General features: G+C 42.5%; 17 non-coding genes and 1 pseudogene across 17 annotated transcripts; all 18 read right to left on the bottom strand.

Moving 5' to 3' along the window:
• Positions 1–653: 653 nt before the first annotated feature.
• On the bottom strand, positions 654–772 carry LOC124044673. The gene has a single exon (XR_006840647.1). It is a non-coding gene; the product is annotated as a 5S ribosomal RNA (ribosomal RNA).
• Positions 773–1,368: 596 nt separating this feature from the next.
• On the bottom strand, positions 1,369–1,532 carry LOC124044729. Its single transcript, XR_006840674.1, has one exon. It is a non-coding gene; the product is annotated as a U1 spliceosomal RNA (small nuclear RNA).
• A 776-nt stretch (positions 1,533–2,308) lies between these two features.
• On the bottom strand, positions 2,309–2,427 carry LOC124044661. Its single transcript, XR_006840636.1, has one exon. It is a non-coding gene; the product is annotated as a 5S ribosomal RNA (ribosomal RNA).
• Positions 2,428–3,023: 596 nt separating this feature from the next.
• LOC124044728 lies at positions 3,024–3,187 on the bottom strand. Its single transcript, XR_006840673.1, has one exon. It is a non-coding gene; the product is annotated as a U1 spliceosomal RNA (small nuclear RNA).
• A 715-nt stretch (positions 3,188–3,902) lies between these two features.
• LOC124044650 lies at positions 3,903–4,021 on the bottom strand. The gene has a single exon (XR_006840625.1). It is a non-coding gene; the product is annotated as a 5S ribosomal RNA (ribosomal RNA).
• Positions 4,022–4,618: 597 nt separating this feature from the next.
• Positions 4,619–4,781, bottom strand: LOC124044763. The gene has a single exon (XR_006840707.1). It is a non-coding gene; the product is annotated as a U1 spliceosomal RNA (small nuclear RNA).
• Positions 4,782–5,511: 730 nt separating this feature from the next.
• On the bottom strand, positions 5,512–5,630 carry LOC124044639. The gene has a single exon (XR_006840614.1). It is a non-coding gene; the product is annotated as a 5S ribosomal RNA (ribosomal RNA).
• A 588-nt stretch (positions 5,631–6,218) lies between these two features.
• Positions 6,219–6,380, bottom strand: LOC124044756. The gene has a single exon (XR_006840700.1). It is a non-coding gene; the product is annotated as a U1 spliceosomal RNA (small nuclear RNA).
• A 733-nt stretch (positions 6,381–7,113) lies between these two features.
• Positions 7,114–7,232, bottom strand: LOC124044627. The gene has a single exon (XR_006840603.1). It is a non-coding gene; the product is annotated as a 5S ribosomal RNA (ribosomal RNA).
• A 596-nt stretch (positions 7,233–7,828) lies between these two features.
• Positions 7,829–7,992, bottom strand: LOC124044727. Its single transcript, XR_006840672.1, has one exon. It is a non-coding gene; the product is annotated as a U1 spliceosomal RNA (small nuclear RNA).
• A 758-nt stretch (positions 7,993–8,750) lies between these two features.
• On the bottom strand, positions 8,751–8,869 carry LOC124044616. Its single transcript, XR_006840592.1, has one exon. It is a non-coding gene; the product is annotated as a 5S ribosomal RNA (ribosomal RNA).
• Positions 8,870–9,465: 596 nt separating this feature from the next.
• LOC124044726 lies at positions 9,466–9,629 on the bottom strand. Its single transcript, XR_006840671.1, has one exon. It is a non-coding gene; the product is annotated as a U1 spliceosomal RNA (small nuclear RNA).
• Positions 9,630–10,408: 779 nt separating this feature from the next.
• Positions 10,409–10,527, bottom strand: LOC124044603. The gene has a single exon (XR_006840580.1). It is a non-coding gene; the product is annotated as a 5S ribosomal RNA (ribosomal RNA).
• Positions 10,528–11,123: 596 nt separating this feature from the next.
• LOC124044725 lies at positions 11,124–11,287 on the bottom strand. The gene has a single exon (XR_006840670.1). It is a non-coding gene; the product is annotated as a U1 spliceosomal RNA (small nuclear RNA).
• A 696-nt stretch (positions 11,288–11,983) lies between these two features.
• Positions 11,984–12,102, bottom strand: LOC124044592. Its single transcript, XR_006840569.1, has one exon. It is a non-coding gene; the product is annotated as a 5S ribosomal RNA (ribosomal RNA).
• A 595-nt stretch (positions 12,103–12,697) lies between these two features.
• On the bottom strand, positions 12,698–12,861 carry LOC124044754. Its single transcript, XR_006840698.1, has one exon. It is a non-coding gene; the product is annotated as a U1 spliceosomal RNA (small nuclear RNA).
• A 761-nt stretch (positions 12,862–13,622) lies between these two features.
• Positions 13,623–13,731, bottom strand: LOC124044710 (annotated as a pseudogene).
• Positions 13,732–14,328: 597 nt separating this feature from the next.
• LOC124044753 lies at positions 14,329–14,492 on the bottom strand. The gene has a single exon (XR_006840697.1). It is a non-coding gene; the product is annotated as a U1 spliceosomal RNA (small nuclear RNA).
• Between the last annotated feature and the right edge of the window lie 802 nt (positions 14,493–15,294).

Here is a 15,294-nt window from a genome sequence, read left to right as displayed (position 1 = left end):
TAACCACTTTGTGTTCTGATAATATCACATCACATCGACCTGCGTTAAATGCCGTTTAGGAATGCACTTGCAGACAGAGTGGTGAAAAAGTAGTTTATTTTGTTTACTAGACTATCATCAGTGAACACGAGAAAAAATTCCCATCATGCAACACTGTAGACACACACACACACACACACACACACACACACACACACACACACACAAAAAAATCACCAATGACTTTTTAATATCTTAACCTGTCTGATATCACAAATGTACATATGACAAATACAATCACATTCACACACACACACACACAGACAAATGCATGAAACCAATTGATTTATTATCGATAACATCTCACATTCTCTTGTGCTTTTGATTTACTCTGTAAAAGAAGGGTTCTAATTCCACCATGGAAAACACAGGGCCATCAGACATCAGTCCAGTTCCACTCCTCACCAGCATGATTTCCTTTGATCATTTGAACAGGCGAAGGAGTACCAAGCACACACAAGCTGCATTCAGTAACGATATTCTTATTTGTCTCATAAATCAAAGGCTCCCTGACAGCACAAGGAACTTTGATCGTAATAAATTCAGCATCAAATGCTTACTACAAAGCAGTGTTGCTGATGAAATAATGCAAGAGCACACCCTAGTGGACAAAAAGCTTGCAGCACCTGGTATTCCCAGGCAGTCTCCCATCCAAGTACTAACCGGGCCCGATCCTGCTTAGCTTCCGAGATCAGACGAGATCGGGCGTATTCAGGCTGGTATGGCCGTAAGCAAAGGAACAAGTCTTGGTACGCCATTTAAAGTCAAAGTGAGTCTGATAGACAGACATTGCATTTTCACCAATTAGACAAGCAGCTTGAACTTTGGGTCACTCAAAAAGTGGAAGAAATTACATATGCTGTAGCCATCACTTTTTAGCACAGATAGTTGGACGAAATACAGACAAACCTTGCTAACATTTCAAAGCGAGGGCACATATATCAGCCTTGTGAGAAAAAACGGACAAATTACAATGACTCCTGACAAATACATCATGAGCAACAGTTTCCCATGCAGCTATCCTACTAGCCAGAATAAATAGACAAAAGCTCTGAATGTTGAAATCCTAGTGCATTGTTCTGTGCTAAGGAGGAGTAGTGCATGAATGGACAATTTCATATTTGAAGCGCAATGGGGCTGCATTTCGCAACATGATGTTTCCACAAAATGCCAACAATGTTTGGCTACAGACAAATGTTTCCACCTTTCGATTGGTCCACAACGTCTCTTTCACAACTGACTTGAAAGATCTTCATAAGCCCGGTCAGTTGACTTTCAAGTCTACCTCAAGCCTGGTGCCAAGCAACAGTTTATCATTAAACAAGACATCAGGGGAGAGCGCGAACGCAGTCCCCCACTACCATAAATTATGCAATCGAGATTTCCACATTTGGGAAATTCGCAGGGGTCAGCACAGTCGCAGTGCAATGGCTGAGCCTCGCCCTGGGTGAACTGCCTTCTTGATCACAGTATCTCCCTTGCCAGGTAAGTATGACTTGAATACATCAGTGGAGGGCAACTCTCTCCAGTGCCAACATTTTCGGCTGACGGTAACCACTTTGTGTTCTGATAATATCACATCACATCGACCTGCGTTAAATGCCGTTTAGGAATGCACTTGCAGACAGAGTGGTGAAAAAGTAGTTTATTTTGTTTACTAGACTATATCAGTGAAGCACGAGATTCCCATCATGCAACACTGTAGAAAAAAAATCACCAATGACTTTTTAATATCTTAACCTGTCTGATATCACAAATGTATGCGATATGACGAAATACAATCACATTCAGACACACACACACACACACACACACACACACACACACACACACACACACACACACACACACACACACACACACACACACACACACACACACACACACACACACACACACACACACACACACACACAGACAAATGCATGAAACCAATTGATTTATTATCGATAACATCTCACATTCTCTTGTGCTTTTGATTTACTCTGTAAAAGAAGGGTTCTAATTCCACCATGGAAAACACAGGGCCATCAGACATCAGTCCAGTTCCACTCCTCACCAGCATGATTTCCTTTGATCATTTGAACAGGGCGAAGGAGTACCAAGCACACACAAGCTGCATTCAGTAACGATATTCTTATTTGTCTCATAAATCAAAGGCTCCCTGACAGCACAAGGAACTTTGATCGTAATAAATTCAGCATCAAATGCTTACTACAAAGCAGTGTTGCTGATGAAATAATGCAAGAGCACACCCTAGTGGACAAAAAGCTTGCAGCACCTGGTATTCCCAGGCAGTCTCCCATCCAAGTACTAACCGGGCCCGATCCTGCTTAGCTTCCGAGATCAGACGAGATCGGGCGTATTCAGGCTGGTATGGCCGTAAGCAAAGGAACAAGTCTTGGTACGCCATTTAAAGTCAAAGTGAGTCTGATAGACAGACATTGCATTTTCACCAATTAGACAAGCAGCTTGAACTTTGGGTCACTCAAAAAGTGGAAGAAATTACATATGCTGTAGCCATCACTTTTTAGCACAGATAGTTGGACGAAATACAGACAAACCTTGCTAACATTTCAAAGCGAGGGCACATATATCAGCCTTGTGAGAAAAAACGGACAAATTACAATGACTCCTGACAAATACATCATGAGCAACAGTTTCCCATGCAGCTATCCTACTAGCCAGAATAAATAGACAAAAGCTCTGAATGTTGAAATCCTAGTGCATTGTTCTGTGCTAAGGAGGAGTAGTGCATGAATGGACAATTTCATATTTGAAGCGCAATGGGGCTGCATTTCGCAACATGATGTTTCCACAAAATGCCAACAATGTTTGGCTACAGACAAATGTTTCCACCTTTCGATTGGTCCACAACGTCTCTTTCACAACTGACTTGAAAGATCTTCATAAGCCCGGTCAGTTGACTTTCAAGTCTACCTCAAGCCTGGTGCCAAGCAACAGTTTATCATTAAACAAGACATCAGGGGAGAGCGCGAACGCAGTCCCCCACTACCATAAATTATGCAATCGAGATTTCCACATTTGGGAAATTCGCAGGGGTCAGCACAGTCGCAGTGCAATGGCTGAGCCTCGCCCTGGGTGAACTGCCTTCTTGATCACAGTATCTCCCTTGCCAGGTAAGTATGACTTGAATACATCAGTGGAGGGCAACTCTCTCCAGTGCCAACATTTTCGGCTGACGGTAACCACTTTGTGTTCTGATAATATCACATCACATCGACCTGCGTTAAATGCCGTTTAGGAATGCACTTGCAGACAGAGTGGTGAAAAAGTAGTTTATTTTGTTTACTAGACTATATCAGTGAAGCACGAGATTCCCATCATGCAACACTGTAGAAAAAAATCACCAATGACTTTTTAATATCTTAACCTGTCTGATATCACAAATGTATGCGATATGACGAAATACAATCACATTCACACACACACACACACACACACACACACACACACACACACACACACACACACACACACACACACACACAGACAAATGCATGAAACCAATTGATTTATTGTCGATAACATCTCACATTCTCTTGTGCTTTTGATTTACTCTGTAAAAGAAGGTCTAATTCCACCATGGAAAACACAGGGCCATCAGACATCAGTCCAGTTCCACTCCTCACCAGCATGATTTCCTTTGATCATTTGAACAGGGCGAAGGAGTACCAAGCACACACAAGCTGCATTCAGTAACGATATTCTTATTTGTCTCATAAATCAAAGGCTCCCTGACAGCACAAGGAACTTTGATCGTAATAAATTCAGCATCAAATGCTTACTACAAAGCAGTGTTGCTGATGAAATAATGCAAGAGCACACCCTAGTGGACAAAAAGCTTGCAGCACCTGGTATTCCCAGGCAGTCTCCCATCCAAGTACTAACCGGGCCCGATCCTGCTTAGCTTCCGAGATCAGACGAGATCGGGCGTATTCAGGCTGGTATGGCCGTAAGCAAAGGAACAAGTCTTGGTACGCCATTTAAAGTCAAAGTGAGTCTGATAGACAGACATTGCATTTTCACCAATTAGACAAGCAGCTTGAACTTTGGGTCACTCAAAAAGTGAGAAGAAATTACATATGCTGTAGCCATCACTTTTTAGCACAGATAGTTGGACGAAATACAGACAAACCTTGCTAACATTTCAAAGCGAGGGCACATATTTCAGCCTTGTGAGAAAAAACGGACAAATTACAATGACTCCTGACAAATACATCATGAGCAACAGTTTCCCATGCAGCTATCCTACTAGCCAGAATAAATAGACAAAAGCTCTGAATGTTGAAATCCTAGTGCATTGTTCTGTGCTAAGGAGGAGTAGTGCATGAATGGACAATTTCATATTTGAAGCGCAATGGGGCTGCATTTCGCAACATGATGTTTCCACAAAATGCCAACAATGTTTGGCTACAGACAAATGTTTCCACCTTTCGATTGGTCCACAACGTCTCTTTCACAACTGACTTGAAAGATCTTCATAAGCCCGGTCAGTTGACTTTCAAGTCTACCTCAAGCCTGGTGCCAAGCAACAGTTTATCATTAAACAAGACATCAGGGGAGAGCGGAACGCAGTCCCCCACTACCATAAATTATGCAATCGAGATTTCCACATTTGGGAAATTCGCAGGGGTCAGCACAGTCGCAGTGCAATGGCTGAGCCTCGCCCTGGGTGAACTGCCTTCTTGATCACAGTATCTCCCTTGCCAGGTAAGTATGACTTGAATACATCAGTGGAGGGCAACTCTCTCCAGTGCCAACATTTTCGGCTGACGGTAACCACTTTGTGTTCTGATAATATCACATCACATCGACCTGCGTTAAATGCCGTTTAGGAATGCACTTGCAGACAGAGTGGTGAAAAAGTAGTTTATTTTGTTTACTAGACTATATCAGTGAAGCACGAGATTCCCATCATGCAACACTGTAGAAAAAAATCACCAATGACTTTTTAATATCTTAACCTGTCTGATATCACAAATTATGACGAAATACAATCATATCACAAACACACACACACACACACACAAATACACACACACACACACACACACACACACACACACACACACACACACACACACACACACACACAGACAAATGCATGAAACCAATTGATTTATTATCGATAACATCTCACATTCTCTTGTGCTTTTGATTTACTCTGTAAAAGAAGGGTTCTAATTCCACCATGGAAAACACAGGGCCATCAGACATCAGTCCAGTTCCACTCCTCACCAGCATGATTTCCTTTGATCATTTGAACAGGGCGAAGGAGTACCAAGCACACACAAGCTGCATTCAGTAACGATATTCTTATTTGTCTCATAAATCAAAGGCTCCCTGACAGCACAAGGAACTTTGATCGTAATAAATTCAGCATCAAATGCTTACTACAAAGCAGTGTTGCTGATGAAATAATGCAAGAGCACACCCTAGTGGACAAAAAGCTTGCAGCACCTGGTATTCCCAGGCAGTCTCCCATCCAAGTACTAACCGGGCCCGATCCTGCTTAGCTTCCGAGATCAGACGAGATCGGGCGTATTCAGGCTGGTATGGCCGTAAGCAAAGGAACAAGTCTTGGTACGCCATTTAAAGTCAAAGTGAGTCTGATAGACAGACATTCCAATTAGACAAGCAGCTTGAACTTTGGGTCACTCAAAAAGTGGAAGAAATTACATATGCTGTAGCCATCACTTTTTAGCACAGATAGTTGGACGAAATACAGACAAACCTTGCTAACATTTCAAAGCGAGGGCACATATATCAGCCTTGTGAGAAAAAACGGACAAATTACAATGACTCCTGACAAATACATCATGAGCAACAGTTTCCCATGCAGCTATCCTACTAGCCAGAATAAATAGACAAAAGCTCTGAATGTTGAAATCCTAGTGCATTGTTCTGTGCTAAGGAGGAGTAGTGCATGAATGGACAATTTCATATTTGAAGCGCAATGGGGCTGCATTTCGCAACATGATGTTTCCACAAAATGCCAACAATGTTTGGCTACAGACAAATGTTTCCACCTTTCGATTGGTCCACAACGTCTCTTTCACAACTGACTTGAAAGATCTTCATAAGCCCGGTCAGTTGACTTTCAAGTCTACCTCAAGCCTGGTGCCAAGCAACAGTTTATCATTAAACAAGACATCAGGGGAGAGCGCGAACGCAGTCCCCACTACCATAAATTATGCAATCGAGATTTCCACATTTGGGAAATTCGCAGGGGTCAGCACAGTCGCAGTGCAATGGCTGAGCCTCGCCCTGGGTGAACTGCCTTCTTGATCACAGTATCTCCCTTGCCAGGTAAGTATGACTTGAATACATCAGTGGAGGGCAACTCTCTCCAGTGCCAACATTTTCGGCTGACGGTAACCACTTTGTGTTCTGATAATATCACATCACATCGACCTGCGTTAAATGCCGTTTAGGAATGCACTTGCAGACAGAGTGGTGAAAAAGTAGTTTATTTTGTTTACTAGACTATATCAGTGAAGCACGAGATTCCCATCATGCAACACTGTAGAAAAAAAATCACCAATGACTTTTTAATATCTTAACCTGTCTGATATCACAAATGTATGCGATATGACGAAATACAATCACATTCAGACACACCACACACACACACACACACACACACACACACACACACACACACACACACACACACACACACACACACACACACACAGACAAATGCATGAAACCAATTGATTTATTATCGATAACATCTCACATTCTCTTGTGCTTTTGATTTACTCTGTAAAAGAAGGGTTCTAATTCCACCATGGAAAACACAGGGCCATCAGACATCAGTCCAGTTCCACTCCTCACCAGCATGATTTCCTTTGATCATTTGAACAGGGCGAAGGAGTACCAAGCACACACAAGCTGCATTCAGTAACGATATTCTTATTTGTCTCATAAATCAAAGGCTCCCTGACAGCACAAGGAACTTTGATCGTAATAAATTCAGCATCAAATGCTTACTACAAAGCAGTGTTGCTGATGAAATAATGCAAGAGCACACCCTAGTGGACAAAAAGCTTGCAGCACCTGGTATTCCCAGGCAGTCTCCCATCCAAGTACTAACCGGGCCCGATCCTGCTTAGCTTCCGAGATCAGACGAGATCGGGCGTATTCAGGCTGGTATGGCCGTAAGCAAAGGAACAAGTCTTGGTACGCCATTTAAAGTCAAAGTGAGTCTGATAGACAGACATTGCATTTTCACCAATTAGACAAGCAGCTTGAACTTTGGGTCACTCAAAAAGTGGAAGAAATTACATATGCTGTAGCCATCACTTTTTAGCACAGATAGTTGGACGAAATACAGACAAACCTTGCTAACATTTCAAAGCGAGGGCACATATTTCAGCCTTGTGAGAAAAAACGGACAAATTACAATGACTCCTGACAAATACATCATGAGCAACAGTTTCCCATGCAGCTATCCTACTAGCCAGAATAAATAGACAAAAGCTCTGAATGTTGAAATCCTAGTGCATTGTTCTGTGCTAAGGAGGAGTAGTGCATGAATGGACAATTTCATATTTGAAGCGCAATGGGGCTGCATTTCGCAACATGATGTTTCCACAAAATGCCAACAATGTTTGGCTACAGACAAATGTTTCCACCTTTCGATTGGTCCACAACGTCTCTTTCACAACTGACTTGAAAGATCTTCATAAGCCCGGTCAGTTGACTTTCAAGTCTACCTCAAGCCTGGTGCCAAGCAACAGTTTATCATTAAACAAGACATCAGGGGAGAGCGCGAACGCAGTCCCCCACTACCATAAATTATGCAATCGAGATTTCCACATTTGGGAAATTCGCAGGGGTCAGCACAGTCGCAGTGCAATGGCTGAGCCTCGCCCTGGGTGAACTGCCTTCTTGATCACAGTATCTCCCTTGCCAGGTAAGTATGACTTGAATACATCAGTGGAGGGCAACTCTCTCCAGTGCCAACATTTTCGGCTGACGGTAACCACTTTGTGTTCTGATAATATCACATCACATCGACCTGCGTTAAATGCCGTTTAGGAATGCACTTGCAGACAGAGTGGTGAAAAAGTAGTTTATTTTGTTTACTAGACTATATCAGTGAAGCACGAGATTCCCATCATGCAACACTGTAGAAAAAAAATCACCAATGACTTTTTAATATCTTAACCTGTCTGATATCACAAATGTATGCGATATGACGAAATACAATCACATTCAGACACACACACACACACACACACACACACACACACACACACACACACACACACACACACACACACACACACACACACACACACACACACACACACACACACACACACAGACAAATGCATGAAACCAATTGATTTATTGTCGATAACATCTCACATTCTCTTGTGCTTTTGATTTACTCTGTAAAAGAAGGGTTCTAATTCCACCATGGAAAACACAGGGCCATCAGACATCAGTCCAGTTCCACTCCTCACCAACATGATTTCCTTTGATCATTTGAACAGGGCGAAGGAGTACCAAGCACACACAAGCTGCATTCAGTAACGATATTCTTATTTGTCTCATAAATCAAAGGCTCCCTGACAGCACAAGGAACTTTGATCGTAATAAATTCAGCATCAAATGCTTACTACAAAGCAGTGTTGCTGATGAAATAATGCAAGAGCACACCCTAGTGGACAAAAAGCTTGCAGCACCTGGTATTCCCAGGCAGTCTCCCATCCAAGTACTAACCGGGCCCGATCCTGCTTAGCTTCCGAGATCAGACGAGATCGGGCGTATTCAGGCTGGTATGGCCGTAAGCAAAGGAACAAGTCTTGGTACGCCATTTAAAGTCAAAGTGAGTCTGATAGACAGACATTGCATTTTCACCAATTAGACAAGCAGCTTGAACTTTGGGTCACTCAAAAAGTGGAAGAAATTACATATGCTGTAGCCATCACTTTTTAGCACAGATAGTTGGACGAAATACAGACAAACCTTGCTAACATTTCAAAGCGAGGGCACATATTTCAGCCTTGTGAGAAAAAACGGACAAATTACAATGACTCCTGACAAATACATCATGAGCAACAGTTTCCCATGCAGCTATCCTACTAGCCAGAATAAATAGACAAAAGCTCTGAATGTTGAAATCCTAGTGCATTGTTCTGTGCTAAGGAGGAGTAGTGCATGAATGGACAATTTCATATTTGAAGCGCAATGGGGCTGCATTTCGCAACATGATGTTTCCACAAAATGCCAACAATGTTTGGCTACAGACAAATGTTTCCACCTTTCGATTGGTCCACAACGTCTCTTTCACAACTGACTTGAAAGATCTTCATAAGCCCGGTCAGTTGACTTTCAAGTCTACCTCAAGCCTGGTGCCAAGCAACAGTTTATCATTAAACAAGACATCAGGGGAGAGCGCGAACGCAGTCCCCCACTACCATAAATTATGCAATCGAGATTTCCACATTTGGGAAATTCGCAGGGGTCAGCACAGTCGCAGTGCAATGGCTGAGCCTCGCCCTGGGTGAACTGCCTTCTTGATCACAGTATCTCCCTTGCCAGGTAAGTATGACTTGAATACATCAGTGGAGGGCAACTCTCTCCAGTGCCAACATTTTCGGCTGACGGTAACCACTTTGTGTTCTGATAATATCACATCACATCGACCTGCGTTAAATGCCGTTTAGGAATGCACTTGCAGACAGAGTGGTGAAAAAGTAGTTTATTTTGTTTACTAGACTATATCAGTGAAGCACGAGATTCCCATCATGCAACACTGTAGAAAAAAATCACCAATGACTTTTTAATATCTTAACCTGTCTGATATCACAAATGTATGCGATATGACGAAATACAATCACATTCAGACACACACACACACACACACACACACACACACACACACACACACACACACACACACACACACACACACACACACACACACACACACACACACACACACACACACACACACACACACACACACACACACAGACAAATGCATGAAACCAATTGATTTATTATCGATAACATCTCACATTCTCTTGTGCTTTTGATTTACTCTGTAAAAGAAGGGTTCTAATTCCACCATGGAAAACACAGGGCCATCAGACATCAGTCCAGTTCCACTCCTCACCAGCATGATTTCCTTTGATCATTTGAACAGGGCGAAGGAGTACCAAGCACACACAAGCTGCATTCAGTAACGATATTCTTATTTGTCTCATAAATCAAAGGCTCCCTGACAGCACAAGGAACTTTGATCGTAATAAATTCAGCATCAAATGCTTACTACAAAGCAGTGTTGCTGATGAAATAATGCAAGAGCACACCCTAGTGGACAAAAAGCTTGCAGCACCTGGTATTCCCAGGCAGTCTCCCATCCAAGTACTAACCGGGCCCGATCCTGCTTAGCTTCCGAGATCAGACGAGATCGGGCGTATTCAGGCTGGTATGGCCGTAAGCAAAGGAACAAGTCTTGGTACGCCATTTAAAGTCAAAGTGAGTCTGATAGACAGACATTGCATTTTCACCAATTAGACAAGCAGCTTGAACTTTGGGTCACTCAAAAAGTGGAAGAAATTACATATGCTGTAGCCATCACTTTTTAGCACAGATAGTTGGACGAAATACAGACAAACCTTGCTAACATTTCAAAGCGAGGGCACATATTTCAGCCTTGTGAGAAAAAACGGACAAATTACAATGACTCCTGACAAATACATCATGAGCAACAGTTTCCCATGCAGCTATCCTACTAGCCAGAATAAATAGACAAAAGCTCTGAATGTTGAAATCCTAGTGCATTGTTCTGTGCTAAGGAGGAGTAGTGCATGAATGGACAATTTCATATTTGAAGCGCAATGGGGCTGCATTTCGCAACATGATGTTTCCACAAAATGCCAACAATGTTTGGCTACAGACAAATGTTTCCACCTTTCGATTGGTCCACAACGTCTCTTTCACAACTGACTTGAAAGATCTTCATAAGCCCGGTCAGTTGACTTTCAAGTCTACCTCAAGCCTGGTGCCAAGCAACAGTTTATCATTAAACAAGACATCAGGGGAGAGCGCGAACGCAGTCCCCCACTACCATAAATTATGCAATCGAGATTTCCACATTTGGGAAATTCGCAGGGGTCAGCACAGTCGCAGTGCAATGGCTGAGCCTCGCCCTGGGTGAACTGCCTTCTTGATCACAGTATCTCCCTTGCCAGGTAAGTATGACTTGAATACATCAGTGGAGGGCAACTCTCTCCAGTGCCAACATTTTCGGCTGACGGTAACCACTTTGTGTTCTGATAATATCACATCACATCGACCTGCGTTAAATGCCGTTTAGGAATGCACTTGCAGACAGAGTGGTGAAAAAGTAGTTTATTTTGTTTACTAGACTATATCAGTGAAGCACGAGATTCCCATCATGCAACACAGTAGAAAAAAAATCACCAATGACTTTTTAATATCTTAACCTGTCTGATATCACAAATGTATGCGATATGACGAAATACAATCACATTCAGACACACACACACACACACACACACACACACACACACACACACACAGACAAATGCATGAAACCAATTGATTTATTGTCGATAACATCTCACATTCTCTTGTGCTTTTGATTTACTCTGTAAAAGAAGGGTTCTAATTCCACCATGGAAAACACAGGGCCATCAGACATCAGTCCAGTTCCACTCCTCACCAACATGATTTCCTTTGATCATTTGAACAGGGCGAAGGAGTACCAAGCACACACAAGCTGCATTCAGTAACGATATTCTTATTTGTCTCATAAATCAAAGGCTCCCTGACAGCACAAGGAACTTTGATCGTAATAAATTCAGCATCAAATGCTTACTACAAAGCAGTGTTGCTGATGAAATAATGCAAGAGCACACCCTAGTGGACAAAAAGCTTGCAGCACCTGGTATTCCCAGGCAGTCTCCCATCCAAGTACTAACCGGGCCCGATCCTGCTTAGCTTCCGAGATCAGACGAGATCGGGCGTATTCAGGCTGGTATGGCCGTAAGCAAAGGAACAAGTCTTGGTACGCCATTTAAAGTCAAAGTGAGTCTGATAGACAGACATTGCATTTTCACCAATTAGACAAGCAGCTTGAACTTTGGGTCACTCAAAAGTGGAAGAAATTACATATGCTGTAGCCATCACTTTTTAGCACAGATAGTTGGACGAAATACAGACAAACCTTGCTAACATTTCAAAGCGAGGGCACATATTTCAGCCTTGTGAGAAAAAACGGACAAATTACAATGACTCCTGACAAATACATCATGAGCAACAGTTTCCCATGCAGCTATCCTACTAGCCAGAATAAATAGACAAAAGCTCTGAATGTTGAAATCCTAGTGCATTGTTCTGTGCTAAGGAGGAGTAGTGCATGAATGGACAATTTCATATTTGAAGCGCAATGGGGCTGCATTTCGCAACATGATGTTTCCACAAAATGCCAACAATGTTTGGCTACAGACAAATGTTTCCACCTTTCGATTGGTCCACAACGTCTCTTTCACAACTGACTTGAAAGATCTTCATAAGCCCGGTCAGTTGACTTTCAAGTCTACCTCAAGCCTGGTGCCAAGCAACAGTTTATCATTAAACAAGACATCAGGGAGGAGCGCGAACGCAGTCCCCCACTACCATAAATTATGCAATCGAGATTTCCACATTTGGGAAATTCGCAGGGGTCAGCACAGTCGCAGTGCAATGGCTGAGCCTCGCCCTGGGTGAACTGCCTTCTTGATCACAGTATCTCCCTTGCCAGGTAAGTATGACTTGAATACATCAGTGGAGGGCAACTCTCTCCAGTGCCAACATTTTCGGCTGACGGTAACCACTTTGTGTTCTGATAATATCACATCACATCGACCTGCTTTAAATGCCGTTTAGGAATGCACTTGCAGACAGAGTGGTGAAAAAGTAGTTTATTTTGTTTACTAGACTATATCAGTGAAGCACGAGATTCCCATCATGCAACACTGTAGAAAAAAATCACCAATGACTTTTTAATATCTTAACCTGTCTGATATCACAAATGTATGCGATATGACGAAATACAATCACATTCACACACACACACACACACACACACACACACACACACACACACACACACACACACACACACACACACACACACACACACACACACACACACACACACACACACACACACACACAGACAAATGCATGAAACCAATTGATTTATTATCGATAACATCTCACATTCTCTTGTGCTTTTGATTTACTCTGTAAAAGAAGGGTTCTAATTCCACCATGGAAAACACAGGGCCATCAGACATCAGTCCAGTTCCACTCCTCACCAGCATGATTTCCTTTGATCATTTGAACAGGGCGAAGGAGTACCAAGCACACACAAGCTGCATTCAGTAACGATATTCTTATTTGTCTCATAAATCAAAGGCTCCCTGACAGCACAAGGAACTTTGATCGTAATAAATTCAGCATCAAATGCTTACTACAAAGCAGTGTTGCTGATGAAATAATGCAAGAGCACACCCTAGTGGACAAAAAGCTTGCAGCACCTGGTATTCCCAGGCAGTCTCCCATCCAAGTACTAACCGGGCCCGATCCTGCTTAGCTTCCGAGATCGGGCGTATTCAGGCTGGTATGGCCGTAAGCAAAGGAACAAGTCTTGGTACGCCATTTAAAGTCAAAGTGAGTCTGATAGACAGACATTGCATTTTCACCAATTAGACAAGCAGCTTGAACTTTGGGTCACTCAAAAAGTGGAAGAAATTACATATGCTGTAGCCATCACTTTTTAGCACAGATAGTTGGACGAAATACAGACAAACCTTGCTAACATTTCAAAGCGAGGGCACATATATCAGCCTTGTGAGAAAAAAACGGACAAATTACAATGACTCCTGACAAATACATCATGAGCAACAGTTTCCCATGCAGCTATCCTACTAGCCAGAATAAATAGACAAAAGCTCTGAATGTTGAAATCCTAGTGCATTGTTCTGTGCTAAGGAGGAGTAGTGCATGAATGGACAATTTCATATTTGAAGCGCAATGGGGCTGCATTTCGCAACATGATGTTTCCACAAAATGCCAACAATGTTTGGCTACAGACAAATGTTTCCACCTTTCGATTGGTCCACAACGTCTCTTTCACAACTGACTTGAAAGATCTTCATAAGCCCGGTCAGTTGACTTTCAAGTCTACCTCAAGCCTGGTGCCAAGCAACAGTTTATCATTAAACAAGACATCAGGGGAGAGCGCGAACGCAGTCCCCCACTACCATAAATTATGCAATCGAGATTTCCACATTTGGGAAATTCGCAGGGGTCAGCACAGTCGCAGTGCAATGGCTGAGCCTCGCCCTGGGTGAACTGCCTTCTTGATCACAGTATCTCCCTTGCCAAGTAAGTATGACTTGAATACATCAGTGGAGGGCAACTCTCTCCAGTGCCAACATTTTCGGCTGAGGGTAACCACTTTGTGTTCTGATAATATCTCATCGACCTGCGTTAAATGCCGTTTAGGAATGCACTTGCAGACAGAGTGGTGAAAAAGTAGTTTATTTTGTTTACTAGACTATATCAGTGAAGCACAAGATTCTCATCATGCAACACTGTAGAAAAAAATCACCAATGACTTTTTAATATTGTGAGAATATGGCTGCAGGAGCTACCTGCAATATCAGCACCCATATATGTGAAGCCTGCTGAAGCCGAGGGAGGGATAATAGAGTTAGAAAAAGGAAAAAAGTTGAGAAAAGTGGATAAGGTGAGTCAAAAGAAAAAGATAAAATGTTTTAATTGTAACGAAGTGTAACACTCCCTTCAAACGTCACCACCAAGATTGTAATTTAACTAAGGGGAAGATCAGAGGCGACAATCGGGTAAAAAAAAGGGATCAGATACAAAGAGAGCGAAATGAATGAGAATCCTCGCTGAGGAAACTTTGGGCTTTTAAATTAGGGCTATTTTCTGTTGTCCCGATGCCGGAGTTATGAATACAAGCTATTGTAAAATGGGTCTATTTGCGGAGAATCTCATTCAGTTCCATAGCATTGGTGGTATTGTGGTGAGCAAAGCAGTCTTACAAACTGCAGTCCAGGGTTTGGTTCCCAGCCAAGGTGTTAGCTAAAAAAAAAAAATTCTGAGTTTTGGTTGTAATTAAACTGATTGTATGTTTTGCAGAGAAAGTTATAGTCACTAGTATTGGTATAA

Source organism: Oncorhynchus gorbuscha, linkage group LG09 (genome assembly GCF_021184085.1).
Source record: "Oncorhynchus gorbuscha isolate QuinsamMale2020 ecotype Even-year linkage group LG09, OgorEven_v1.0, whole genome shotgun sequence".
NCBI classification, from domain to species: domain Eukaryota; kingdom Metazoa; phylum Chordata; class Actinopteri; order Salmoniformes; family Salmonidae; genus Oncorhynchus; species Oncorhynchus gorbuscha.
Note: the sequence above shows the minus strand (reverse complement) of the source record. Positions and strands in the feature narration are given on the sequence as shown.